Here is a 14961-nt window from a genome sequence, read left to right as displayed (position 1 = left end):
CACCACTAAGCAGAGGCAGGTACAAAGTAACAAGACAATGAGAAACGGAGAGAAACCAAAACTGACAGATTTGCCCATTCTTAACTCATTAAATATAACATGTGAAGGGGTGCATGAACAATACATGATAAGGGGTGGGCAGAAACACACTGACAGACAGATGGAGAGTTCTGCAGAAGCAAAGGCAACAAGCCCAAAGCACATGGAGGAGCAAAGCACAATCTGTGAATGGAAAGGTAGCTAGAGACATACCAAACAGTAAGATGATGCCAAATCTGCGGATCTAACTGCCTTCTGATATAATTGTTTGGATGGTGGGTAGGGAAATCTGTGGTCTAATTAAAGAAAGAGACCAGGACATGTTTCTGCCTTTATTGCAGGTCAGCATTTATCACAGAATGAAGCTTCCTGCCTCAGTCAAGCTGGAACTTATTAGCAGTCTAAATAAATGGCTTATCGGAGAACAAATCTTTGCCAATTATGGCTAGATTTCAATGGACTCTCCAATAAGCCAGAGCCAAATAAATAAAATTAGAGAGCACCCAAATTACAGCGCTCAATTAACAAGATGAAATTGGTCAGAAGACAACTTCTAAACCAAATTTACCTAGCAGGTGGGAAATGTTTACGCTAGACTCAATGAAACAAAACAGGGAGTTAGTTGCAGAAGCTTGCAGCTAATAAGTCACGAGGCGTTTTCGCTTCTTCTTTTTCCCCAATGCAAATTTTGAAAATGTCGAGATGGCATTCTGCTGAGGAAGAAAGACAGGAACTGGTCTTGCAGAAAGTGACTGGTATCGATTCCTGCCTTCCCTTCTTCCACCACTCAGAGCACCAAACCCATCTCCACTGTGGTTTCTTCATGTTCCCTAGTGCTTTAATAGCACTCTAAGATGGGGGCGGGGAACCTCAGGTCCAGGAGCCAAATACAGCACATCAGTCCTCTCTGTTGGCCCTCAGGATTCTCCCTATGCCACATGCACTCTGCATGCCAAACCTCCTCTCTCCAGGTTATCAGACCCTTCAAATGTCCCTATTTTCCAGGGACAGTTCCATATTTACAGAAGCCACCACGGTTTCTGATTTGATCCTGAAATGTCCCAGGTTTCCTTAGGATGCCCCTATTTTCATTGGAGAAATGTTGGAGGGTCTGGAGTTATGTAAGCTCCTGAGCCAAGGAGATAAGTAACTATATAACCTTTAGAAGACATCCGAAGGCAGCCCTGTTAAGGAAGTTTTTTTAATGTTTAATGTTTTATAATGTTTTTATATATGTTGGAAGCTGCTCAGAGTACCTGGCGCAACCCAGTCAGATGGATAGGGTATTGTTGATCATGATGATGATAATTACAATTGTTGCTCTGATTTGATCCTCTTTGGATGATTTTGCCTCTCTTGGATGTGTCAAGCTCTGGAAATGCCTGTTGGTTGCATGGATGGAGGAGGATAAAGAGGGGGTTGTTTGGGTGGGAAGCTAGCCTACTGTACAAAGGTAGAATTTTCATTTGTTGCACTGTCTATTTTTGTTGGTGGCATGCACTGGTATACAGCCCTGCCTTGGTGGCAAAAGGCTCGTTGTGGTTCGAGGACCCGATCCCCGTGTGGTGGAATGAAAACACGAGGACACGTGATATAAGGTTAATGGGCAAGAAAAGGCCACAACTTTATTGATTACAGCAAGTGAAAAGGTATTGGCTTAGGCATTGGATTACGTCAGCTGACTCCACCCCCTCAGAGAGGCGTGAGTCTAAAACAGGGGGGGTTATTCACCAGTAGGTGGAGCCTGTTGATGCTAATCCAACTATAAGCTCTCCCCTGATGTCACCGAGGGTCGTGCCATGGCCTCCCGCCAAGCAGGCATCGGAGAGAATACACGACCGCCAGATTCCTTTAACGGAATACCCAAAAATTGAAGGCATAGGCGATGGCCACACCTAGCCCTTCGACACACCACAACACATTATTCCAATGCCTAACTGCCACCCGAGCCCAAAAAGGCTCGCCGCCAATACCCTCACAGCTGTAACCAATCCCTGATGCTTCTGCTGATGCTATTTAACCAAATGTCATTCCCTTGGTCTGAAAGATGAACCCCATCATTCTGGTACAAGGCCTGATCGCCAATCCGGATATGGTCGTGAAAAATGACTCGGCCATTCATAAAGCGCACCCAACGGGCTATTGCACGATTTAAGAGTTTCCTGGATTTTTCAATGGCCATACAGTTCTGCGCACCGCGCCAAACAATTCTCTTCAGGAAGGAGGACCAGAACACCGTTGTTCCGGGACACAAGGCAGCAATCTCATCCAAATCTCTTTTTATGTTCCATGACAAGTCCTCATTTCTTCTGTTAACAAGGTCATTTCCCCCTAATTGAAGGATAAGGATGTCGGGAGGGCCAAACATGGCGACTTTGTCCCTCAGCAATGGCACAATGACTCAATGACTCGCGACGGGACGACGAAAAGTGAGGCTGGAAGGCTGGTGCCGCAGCAATTTGGGCTGCTAAACACGCCCCCTCGCAGGCACCTGGTTGGGTGCCTGCCTGTGGGCGTAGGCCAGCCAGGTGAGTGGGAGGCAGGGGGCTAACGCCCCCTGCTTGAGGCGGAGTCCGGCTTCCGACCACAACCACTCCCCTCTCTTGCAGGAGGAGAGTCTTTACCCGAAGCAGACACTGATATGACTCTTTGTTGATCCTGTCAATGACCCAAGAATATTAGAACAATTGGGATTAACTGGAGTGATGGCAATTCCTTCTCTTTTGTATATATAATCCAAGTTCCATTGCTTATCCCACAGCCATGCAATTCCACTGTATTTATCGGAAGTATTTTATATTCATGCTGGCGTAAACACAACTTGACTGATTGTGTCTCTAATATTTAGATACGGAACACCATTACATTTAGCAGATATAGGAGGTGGAATATGAAAGTAATTGTCTCCAAATTAGTTTTCAGCTCTGTGGATCTTTCGGTTTCATTAAAAAAGGGGGGAGATGAAAGAAAGAAGAACCATCTTCTCTTTTAGCGTTCCATGAATGTGCTTAATATTTACATAATGATTCCACTCCAAAGATTAAAAAAAGTATGCCTGAGCAACAAATAAATTTTGACCTCATCACATAAAGACACTACCTCTAGAGACTGATTGCTGGAGATATGCTTGGCTGAATCCAATATATCAATATTTATTAAGCAGGCAGAAAGTCAATTTCACTATAACTTGCTTCGCACCAGGTAAAGAATATGTCTTTTAAAATAAAATGCTGGTCCCCATTTCACTGGGTTCTATCAATGTTATTAGCAGGAACAACTTTTAGAGATTGCAATAAGCAATCAGCATAGCAAAAGCAAGGAACAGCAGAGAGAGAAGACTAGGCTGCTGGACCGCTGTGTAGATCAGGGCTGCAGGATCTGGTGTCCTCTAGATGTTGTTGAACTGCAGTGCCAACATCTCTGACCACTAGCCTTGCTGGCTGGGGTGAATAAGAGTTGAAGTTTGACCACATCTAGAGATCCACAGGTTCCTCCCCACCCCATGCAGATGGAAGACTACCTGAAGTTTAGAATAGGGTGGTTGTCCTTGACATAAAAAAATAGTCCTCTAGTGTCTGTTTGGCACACAGAGATGCTTGCACACTGGCTCTTGCACTATCTTTTTCACAAATGTTTCTCTATTGTCATTGCACTAGTTAATGTTCCATCAGCTACAGGAGAGATTTCAGGGTTTCTTCATCAGCTTAGCTGAGAGTAGTGCATCAATAATAATAATAATAATAATAATAATAATAATACCCCACCCATCTGGCTGCGTTTCCCCAAACACTCTGGGCCACCCGCCATCATTATCATAAAAAGCAATAAAACATCAAACATTAAAAACTTCCCAATACAGGGCTGCCTTCAGATGTCTTCTAAAAGTCAGATAGTTGTTTATTTCTTTGACATCTGGTGGGAGGGCATTCCACAGGATGGGCACCACCACTGAGAAGGCCCTCTGCCTGGTTCCCTGTAACCTCACTTCTTCAAGTGAGAGAGCCACCAGAAAGCCCTCGCAGCTGGACCTCAGAGTCCAGGCTGAACGATGGGGGTGGAGACCCTCCTTCAGGTATACTGGGCTGAGGCCGTTTAGGGCTTTAAAGGTCAGCGTCAACCCTTTGAATTGTGCTCGGAAACCTACTGGAGGACACTCCTCAGTTTAAGGGGCTATCAGGGGACAGTTTTGCATTTGAATGTGTCCTTAGTTTAAAGAGCTACCCAAACCACATCTCGCTAAAGATGAGGAATCAAAGAATGGAGAGCAGGGTCCTTGGATGGACAGTAGATTGAGGCAGCACACATTCCACCTGGTCATGGTCTTCTCCACCATGGGTGAGACATATTTTTATTCTGTTTTAATTCTATCAATTATTTCTAATTAGCATCTATGCATATAAATTAGCTTGTGCACATTTTATGCTGGCTTGTGTATTCTTTTGATTATGTGTAAATGGCCATCCGGTGTGGTGCAATAGTTAGCATGTTGGAGAGCCGGGTTCAAATTCCCATTCAGTATAAAGTTCTCTGGTTGTCCTTGGGCCATTCACTTTCTCCTGACCCAACCTACCTCACAAGTTGGTTGTGAGGATAAATCAGGGAGCGGGTAACACATATACAGTGGTACCTTAGGTTACATATGCTTCAGGTTACAGACTTCGCTAACCCAGAAATAGTGCTTCAGGTTAAGAACTTTGCTTCAGGATGAGAACAGAAATCATGCTCTGGCGGTGCGGCGGCAGCAGGACGCCCCATTAGCTAAAGTGGTGCTTCAGGTAAGTTTCTGGTTAAGTATGGACCTCCGGAACGAATTAAGTACTTAACCTGAGGTACCACTGTACCACCTTTGGATCCTTATATGAAATGGTGGTATATAAACACAATAATGAAATAATAAATCAGAGGCCAGCAACTTTTGGCTGTGCCACCCCTCCATCTAAATCTCCTTTCCCTTTTTAAAACTGTGGGCCCCATGACAGTTTTATTGTCAAGGCCTGTAAAGTGTTCTGGCAGCCCTGGGTAGGAGTGGCAGGGGTGAAAAAATACTTTAAATGCGCACAAAGTAGGCTGCAGCAAAGCCAAAAAGTGCTAAAGCACACCAGTGCAAGTAAATAGGTACCACTGTGGTAGGAAGGCAAACAGAGTTTCTGTGTGCTCTGGTTTCCATCACAGTGTCCCATTGCGCCAGAAGCGGTTTAGTCATGCTGGCCACATGACCCAGAAAGCTGTCTGTGGACAAACGCTGGCTCCCTCAGCCTGAAAGCGAGAGGAGCGCTGCAACCCCATAGTCGCCTTTGACTGGACTTAAGTGTCCAGGGATCCTTTACTTTTACCTTTTTATAGGAGGACACAAATGCACCCTGTTTTTCCAAGGAAGATAGGAAACTGCTGTATGCTGAGTCAGGTCATTCTCCCCGCTAGCTCAGTAAAAAGGGTAAAAAAAGTAAAGGACCTCTGGATGGTTAAGACCAGTCAAATTCAACTATGGAGTGTAGCTCTCATCTCGCTTTCAGGCTGAGGGAGTTGGGACAGCTTTTCCAGGTCATGTGGCCAGCATGACTAAACTGTGGGACACTGTGACGAGTGCCAGAGCACATGGAAACACCATTTACCTTCCTGCTGCAGAGTAGCTATGTATCTACTCATGCTTGTATGATTTCAAACTGCTAGCTTGGCAGAAGTTGGGAGAAAGCAACAGAAGCTCACCCTGTCTCGGAATGAAGTCAGGAAAAGCTGCGCTGGTAAATAGACAGTTGGAAAAATATATATTTACAAATAAAGCTGTATTCGATGGATGAAAGGACATATGATTTTTGACATGACTGAGAATCGCATACCCAGCGACGGAGAAATTTAAAGTGTTAAGATCAGAAGGCGGAAAATATGAAAACAATGAGAAGAGGCAGGAATGAAGGTTTGGAGATATGCTTCAGAGGTCCAGATTACGGGGAGCCCAGAAAAATTAATACTCACAATTTGGATTACAATTTGGTCGTTTTTTAATTTTAGTTTATTGTTTTTAATTAGATTATGATGCGGATATGTTGATTGGCTGTTTTTATTGGAAAATCAATAAAAATTATTTGTTTGTTTGTTTGTTTGTTTGTTTGTTTGTTTGTTTTAAAAAAGAAGCTCACCCTGTCATGCAGATTCAAACTGCCGACATTATGATCATCAAGCCCAAGAGACTCAGTGGTTTAGACCACAGTGCCACCCACATCTCTTCTAGCTCAGAGTTGTCTACTGAACAATGATGGACAAAAGATCTTCAGGGTTTCAGGCAGGGAACATGCCCAGCCCTTCCTGCAAATGCCAAGGATTGAGTTATAGTTCTTTCCTTCCCTTCAAACCCACTAATCCAAAAAGCATTCCCACAGCCCAGTACAAGGGAAGTCACACCGGAGCTAAAAATAATCCATAGAAGAGTGAATGATTTCAGCTGCTGGCAGCATATCAGAAACTTCCATTTTGGAATCAATCAGAAAGGAATAATAAAGACCTTAAAAGCATAACCTTTATAGATATGCACATGGATTACAGTCCACATAAACTTATGCCATAATAAATTGGTTAGACTTTAAAGGTTCCACAAGACACCTTGATTTTTCACTACCAAACAGGCTAACGTGCGGAAATGGAAATGTATTCCTACATTCTTTGCAAAAAAAAGTGCATTCCTGCTTTTTAAACTCTTCAGGGATAACATCTTAAACAACAATAAGGAAAATGCTTTTCAACTGAAAAACAAAGCTAATATTCTCATTGAACAGCCCATCTGAAAATAGATGTGCATAATGGTAAATGTTAATTGTTCTTCAAAGTCACCTTTCTGTGAATTCGTAATGAAACACCAGAGGCCTGCTTTTCAACACAGTGGCTTCTGTCAAGAGATTTTCATTTACTTCAGACCTTGATTAAACTACCCACAAGGCTTACCATGCTAAAATTTGCTTTGATGTGCTGAAGAGGGTGTCCTTTAATAGTGGCTTGTAATAGCAGTGTTTGTAATGGCAAACATCGCTATTACAAACTGTGAAAAAGGGGGTGGGTGGGTAGGAGCAAAGACTATCATCCCCCCATGCACTTTGACCAAAGTTTAACAGTGTGATGTAAATTTCTTTTTTTATATTTTTATAGGCACCGACAGTTATTTGCCTCACAACTCCCCAAAAACCCAAGAGACTGTAGCTCCAAAGTGCTAGCCTTGTATACTTTACCCATAACTCTTGATCACAATGTCTAGAATTAATACATCTTAGAAGTCATACCCACCATCAGTTCTGAGGCAGAAAATGTACATCTTGCACTTACTGATCACTTACAGTCCTTTTTTATTTTATAAAATTCCATCCGTATTGTAACGTCTTTGATAGTCAGGATGCTGTCAGCGGCTCCTGGCTGATTGTCCAGGAATCTATAAAGACAAGGAAAAGTTTCTTACCATCCTTTTTTATTTCAAACTTTACATAGAGAGGCTATAGAGCCCAGCTTATTGGATAATGGCATTGTCCCTAGTGAATCTCCATACATACCACTTCTGTCCCACTTCTCCATTCATCACTTTTACAGGTGTTGCTACATGCCCTCTGTCTCTGAGCTCTTTGCTCTCCTACTTTTAAGGCTCGCCAGGTTCTGGGAGATGGAGGGTCTGAAATGCTTTCTAATGACAACATGTCACCCAGCTGCTTCTCTGGCTCGCTCATTATTTCCCCTCATCAGAGCCAGTGTGGTGTAGTGGTTAAGAGCAGTAGACTCATAATCTGGTGAACCGGGTTTGCGACTCCGCTCCTCCACATGCAGCTGCTGGGTGACCTTGGGCTAATCACATTTCTTTGAAGTCTCTCAGCCCCATCGCCTCACAGAGTGTTTGTTGTGGGGGGGGGGGTAAGGGAAAGGAGAATGTTAGCTGCTTTGAGACTCCTTCGGATAGTGATAAAGCGGGATATCAAATCCAAACTCTTCATCTGCCTCTGAGCTGTAACCTCCAGAAAACCCCTGTTGTAAATCTATACTGTCTTCTTCCTCCTCCTTCCTGGAAGGGTCCGGATGCGGAGGCGGTCTCCACCATTCCTCCTCCTCCTCCTCTGCCCAGTCCTTGACAGCAGGAGAGATCCCAACCCCATTAAAGCTTAGCTTTCATTGGCCTATTTAAAAACAATAGCAGTCATTTCACACTGTGTAGGATTGCTTTTCAATGCTGTAAAGTATGCCCCACCCTCCGATACTGATTTAGGTAAAGCAAACCAAGCTATTCCCCCTTCCATCAGAAAACAGCTTCTTAAAGTCTGAGCCCAATTTGGACCCAATACATGATGCAAAAACAGAGCCCATGGCTCTTTTCTCTGTTTGGAATAGCACGTTCACCAACTTGGCTGTTTCAGATTTCAGATGGGCTCCTGCAATATTAACATCCAGGAAGTTCGAAGTGGGCTCCGATTCAGGATAAAATTGATTAAACTTTTTTCCTGCAGGGACGGGGTATCAGTCGATGAATGCAGTCCTGTTTGGGGATATTTCAGACTGAATTTCCCAGGTGTCAAAAAAGGTTATTTATGTATGCCATTACTGTGACCTGGGAATTTCCCTCTGAATTATCCCCAACGAAAAGGACTACAGGATGTTTCTTTTAACCCGCTCTCATCTGAATGCACAGAAAACATACTCGGATGCACAGAAAGCGTATGAGGTACGAAGAATCTGTCGGATATATAAGTATGAAAACATGAGAGTGAACTTTCTTGCCTAAACAGAACAACTGCCACTGAGGACACGCTGTGAAAATTTAGCATGAGAAGGGTGACTGTGGAGCACAGATTATTGAACTTTAATTTTTAAATGAGCTCAGACATCTGTGAAATTTAAACCCCAGGGCCAACAATTTATGTGACACTGTGTTAAAAAGGGAACAAAGCTTTGACATGCAAATTCCAAGCCTTACATTGCATCAGAACAGGTAACCTTGCAAACAACCTTCACACACATACATACACAGCCCTCTTCTAGTCTGTCTGATGCCTTACATATGGATCTGTTCCTCCTCTCCCTTTTCTAATCAAGTTGACAGCACTTCTCAGTTCATTTTCTACCAGGACTGCTAAAAAGCCAGGCTCGTCCTGTTATTAACCTCTCTTGTACTAGAACTACCCATATTTTCTCCTTTGAGATAAGCTGCTACACTGCATGATCTGATCTTTGAATATGGGACATTATAACGCACACACAAAATAGGTATTGCAAATGTCAGCCCATTACCGGGTCATTAAAGTCAGGGCATGATATTTCTGAATTTGATGTTTTTAACCTTTTCAAGAGTTAACCAACACGCGTTAGACATTTATTCATTCCTGCTCTTAAAGGAGTTTTGTTTATTCTTCGGTATGGGCTCACATACACACTATGCCATAAAATTAGGTCACATTGGATAAACTTTGCACTCAGTATTAACAAGTGCTGCTTGAAGTTTTCTTTAATTCAAACGAAGAGCTTTTAACATAGGTAAATATCCTGATTTTATAAATTACTGGCCAGAGATTAAAACAAAGAGAATCAACCTTATAGCACAATCCAAACTGTGTCTTCTCAGAAGTAAGTCCTACTGAATTTAATGGGCTCCACATAAGTGGAGATGGTTCCTACTACTCAAATGAACATATGTCTTAGCAATTTGTCTTAGCCAAAAGGCTTTTCTTGAAATAATGGTTCTGATTCATCAATTCATAATTTTAATTTAAAATATGGCAAAACCTCAGTGCAAGTACCTTTGGGAAGATCTTGAAAGCAATAGATGATTTTAAGTGGGGGAAAATTATTGTACTTCTCATTTACTAAATAACCAAAGAACATAATTTAAATTGTAATTCCAGGTTCATTAATAGGCTATTATCAGTGTTTCATTAATTAAAATTTACAGCCCATATTACAGTAGAGTATCAACTTTCCATCTACAAATATTTATAAATATACCCATTTTCTTGCAACTTTGTGCCTTCCTAATTTTGGCTGTCTGGTGACCAGAGCTTGATTTCCTCAGGCCAAGCAACCAACAGGACTAGGGGATGAATTTGTTTCCGTTTTTAATACAAATTATCTAATTGGCACTTCCCAAAACAATACACAAACTAAAACAAAGTCATCCATCGAACTTGGCACTTCTCTGAATTTTGCAATGCAGTTCTCAAGCCATGGAATATGTAGGAAAAGTGCATAGGGTAAAATGTTCATAAAAATGTGTATATTTGTGAAAATTAAAGCATTCTGTTAGTCAAGACTGTTTTCAAAAAATGTGATTAGGTAAAATCCCACACAACTATATGTATATTGGTAGAAACTCTCACTAAAATACTAATGAATTTTCATGAGGTTTTTGGGGTTTTTTAGCTGATAAAGTAATACAAAGAACTGTTTAAGGTGATTAGGTGCCACCCGCTTTATATGTTCTGATATGTACGTATCAGAATCAAAGGTATAGAAGGGGCTGGAAAGTTATCAGCTCAACCAGAGCTGAAACCACCAGTAACCCTCAGAAATTTAGGAGCTGGGGGCTGATTATTAATGGACATGATAAAGCACAATGGTAAGGTTCCATGCATGCATCTGATAGCATAATTTTATTTGCAAGGCCCATTGACTATAGCTTTAGACCAGGCTTCCTCAAACTGGGCCCTCCAGATGTTTTTGGCCTACAACTCCTATGATCCCTAGCTAGCAGGACCAGTGGTCAGGGATGATGGGAATTGTAGTCTCAAAACATCTGGAGGGCCCAGTTTGAGGAAGCCTGCTTTAGACTGCCCCTAAAGCACTTTACACAGTTGATTCTAATCCCTGGTTCAGACATCCTCCATAAATGATCCTACAGGGCTCACTGGGGACTTCTTAGAGCCTTACCTAGGAAGAGGCTCTTCCCCACTATACAACCTAAACCCCAATAGCTTAGAATACAAATAGTTCTGACATGTATTCTTTCAGTCTCTGGAATAACTGGTTTGTATTCAGATTAAATTAGTCAAACTGTTCCATTGAAATAAATGGCAATTCACTTAAGACATTACTGATTTCACTGCTAATTTCAATAGGATCTAAGATCAACTATCTGATCAAGCAATATTTACTCTGATCTGCATCTCTGGGGGTGGAGGTAGATTAGGATTTGGTTGAGGTGTCCCTTGGGTTTTTCTGCTGAGGGTGCTGTTCTGGCAGATATGTTCCTGCTGGTGATGTGTGGTATTCTGGAGTTCCTGCTGGCAATAGGCAGTGCAAGGTCCCAAGTGGATGGGATAGAACAGGGTTGGCCAAACTTGGTCTCCAGACCCAAATTTTTGGACTACAATTCCCATCATTCTTGACAACTGGTCTTGCTAGGAAGGGATGATGGGAGTTGTAGTGCAAAAGCAGCTGGAGACATAAATTTGGGAAATACTGTTCTAGATCTTTGAATGGCCCATTTGTTGGAGATGGACCCAGTTGTGGGGGCCTGCTTTGCCAGCCTGGAGCTTGTGTAGCAAAAAGACAAATGATTACTCAATCCTTTCCATCCAGACCAGAAAAAGCCAGCAGGGCTTTGGGTCTGATGGTGTTTCCACTGCACCAAATCACCCCAGGGCAGAGTTAGGCTTGCTCTGCCCAACTGAACCCAGCTCATTCATTTTAAACCAGTTAATCATGTTTATAAATTTAAAGTTAGTCTTTGTTCAGTGTTACGACTGAAGATCATTTCCCATCTTGTGACAACCTTTCATAGGCAACAAAATGCCAAAGGATGAGGAAAAGTTCACAGATCTGTTGAATGAGAAGGCTTTTCTTCGTCTCATAGCCTTTTGTTTTGGTTGTGTCTGACATTCCTTCATTGCTTTTTGGAATGTCATCTTTACAGGCCAAGTTCTGTGCTCCTCTTTTTGACTTTGTTTGTACTTTGCCTTAAAAAAAAAGTGTCAGAAATCTCAGGAGAGCCACCCTCCTTCTGAATTACAAGCCCTTTCGGCTTGTGCAAGGTTTGCAACAAGAAACAGGCTCTTGGGAGCCTGGCGCTTCAGTTGATTTTGGTCCTGGCTGACACATGGAAATGCAGAGCAATGATGAATTAAGCTTCTGTGCCCCGTCCATGTGTCCTGTGCACTCTGAGCTAACAAAGACAGGAGGAAGGGAAGCTCAGGGAGGGAGAGGAGAGGAAGAAAATTCATTAAAAATGTGTCAAAACAGAGAAATGAAAGAGCAACTTTCAATTTGGCAGCATACAAGGGATGTGAATTCAGATCAATGCGCTCATCTTTTGTAAAGGTGCAAATACACAAGGGACATCCTTGAATCTTAACTAATGCCCAGCGGGGAAGGGTGCCAAAGGAAGAACAAAATTCTGCTAAATAATCATGTTTATTATACATTCTGGGTGTGGGAAAGTGACTGTCTCCCCTTTTCCCTCCATGCAAATATGAATGTACAGGGTTGAATGAATTTTCAGTTGCTTGAAACTATAGCTGGAACAGGACCCTCGGCTTCCATGGATTTCATTAAACAGCTTGATCCTATGCAGGCTTAGATGCAGTTAACCCCAATGAAATCAATGGCACGGGACTGCAGCTTTCTATGTATGTAAATTATCGATTTAATTTTGAATTGCATTTCTTGAAAGCTGACCTGGTGTTACAAAGAAGGATAAGAAACTTTTGAAACAATCAATTTATTTTGCAAACTATGAGTTGTCCAGCTCCTGCTTTGCCCAAGCCATTTTGTTCATTGTACAGAGTCTAAGAGGAACACATTTTTCTTAGTAATTGCAATGCTAGTAGATGATTTTGGACACCATAAAGGCAAAATATTTCTCTTCCATCCTATAGCAGAATTAATTATCTTCAGAGAAGGGGAGTTGAAGCAGCAGCTTCTTAGTCAGACGGAGTTTTATCATCACAAACTCATCGGATATTTGTGCTGCAAATAAATTTGCTTGGAAATGTGACCTCACACTTTCTACTGCGTTGTTGTTGTTGTTCAAGTTTGCATAATTTCCAAGAACAAATGGCCATGTTAAATTGTGAGTGCTCCATGATACAGACATGATATAGCTCATTATTATATGGGCCAATTGAAATGAGCTAGTGTAGCTCATTTCAGGGACGCGGGTGGCGCTGTAGGGATACAGGTAGCGCTGTGGGTTAAACCACAGAGCCTAGGACTTGCTGATCGAAAGGTCGGTGGTTTGAATCCCCGTGGCGGGGTGAGCTTCCGTCGTTCGGTCCCAGCTCCTGCCCACCTAGCAGTTCAAAGCACCCCTAAGTGCAAGTAGATAAATAGGGACCGCTTTCTAGCGGGAAGATAAACGGCGTTTCCATGTGCGGCACTGGTGCTGGCTTGCCAGATGCAGCTTCGTCACGCTGGCCACGTGACCCGGAAGTGTCTTCGGACAGCGCCGGCTCCCGGCCTCTTGAGCGAGATGAGCACGCAACCCTAGAATCGGTCACGGCTGGCCCTGACAGGCAGGGGTAACTTTACCTTTAGTGTAGCTTAGTGCATGGGTAAGAACTAAATATGGCCAGTGGACCAGATCCTTACCTCCCCCAAGGGCCAAATCTGATAGGGCCACCAACTTATCCATCACCTGGCATAATTATGGCATCAGGCAATAATTTCAAAGGGACTTGTTCTCATCACCAACCAACTTATTGGCAATGACAATGCACATTCCAACGGCATGCTATAACCTTCAACCAGCTGATTGCCATAACTATGTAAGAATATATCCCAAGGAAAGATCAATTGCAGCTTCAGGAAAGTCCATTTTGCCCCAGTGGCATCTTCCCTCCTCAATACCTACAATATAAGGATAATATTATGCATGAGTGCTTGTAATGATTACTGAGGTCCAAATTATGTAACCATATAACACCGGTCTTGAAAGACCTACATTGGCTCCCAGTATGTTTCTGAGCAAAATTCAAAGTGTTGGCGCTGACCTTTAAACCCCTAAACGGCCTCGGCCCAGTATACCTGAAGGAGCGTCTCCATCCCCATCGTTCAGGCCAGATGCTGAGGTCCACTTCCAAGGGTCTTCTGGCAGTTCTCTCACTGTGAGAAGTGAGGTTACAGGGAAACTGGCAGAGAGCCTTCTTGGTAGTGGCGCCCACCCTGTGGAACTCCCTCCCATCCGATGTCAAGGAAATAAACAACTACCTGACTTTTTGAAGACATCTGAAGGCATCCCTGTATCGGGAAGTTTTTAATGTTTGATATTTTATTGCATTTCTGTTGGGAGCCGCCAAGAGTGGCTGGGGAAACCCAGCCAGATGGATGTATTATAAATAAATTGTTGTTGTTGTTGTTGTTGTTGTTGTTGTTGTTGTTGTTGTTACTGTTTGCCCTGCAATGGAAAAACAGCCCATTCACAACAGGTGAACTGCTCAACACAAGTAGGAAATGCCCTGAAAGGCAAAGTAAAGGTTTATCCCACACCCTGTGTTCATCTATATGAGTAATGGCACTGATTTTCCTGCCTTCTGCCTTGACCTTTTTGACCTTGTCATTTCCATGGAGTCCAAAATTTTGATGGACACAAGAAATGGGGAAGGAGTGGGACTAATGACTTTAAAGCCCTTCCTGTGCCCAGTGCCTTGGTGTAGTTTACAGGACAGAAGATACCCCCCCCAAAAAAAAATATACCTAATTCATGAACCATATACCAGGAGGATCTGAAATAAAATGCTAACCTATAAAGCTGGAATTCAAGCTTGCAAAGAAATTAAGCAGATTACACAAAAGTTAGACTTCACTGTCCCTCGCCACATCTTGCTATCAGAAAACTTGTCTTATCGCAGATTTCAGAACAGGTGCAAAGGTAACTGAAACCCATTATGAATATATTTAGTGATAAAACCTCCCCAATAACAGCTTACTGTGTCTGTCACAGTAAATAAGCATACTTGGCTGAGTTGTCTT

General features: G+C 42.7%; 1 protein-coding gene across 1 annotated transcript in view; it reads right to left on the bottom strand.

The window, feature by feature from the left end:
• Positions 1-491: 491 nt before the first annotated feature.
• LOC308475860 (uncharacterized protein) overlaps positions 492-14961 on the bottom strand; it is a 228793-nt gene continuing 214323 nt past the window's right edge. The window contains exon 8 of the transcript XR_013985414.1: positions 492-501. The gene's annotated coding sequence lies outside the window, so the exon portion shown is untranslated. The remainder of the gene's footprint in view (positions 502-14961) is intronic.

The sequence above is a fragment of the Podarcis pityusensis genome (assembly GCF_964106645.2).
Source record: "Podarcis pityusensis genome assembly, chromosome: 4".
Taxonomy (NCBI): Eukaryota; Metazoa; Chordata; class Lepidosauria; order Squamata; family Lacertidae; genus Podarcis; species Podarcis pityusensis.
Note: the sequence above shows the minus strand (reverse complement) of the source record. Positions and strands in the feature narration are given on the sequence as shown.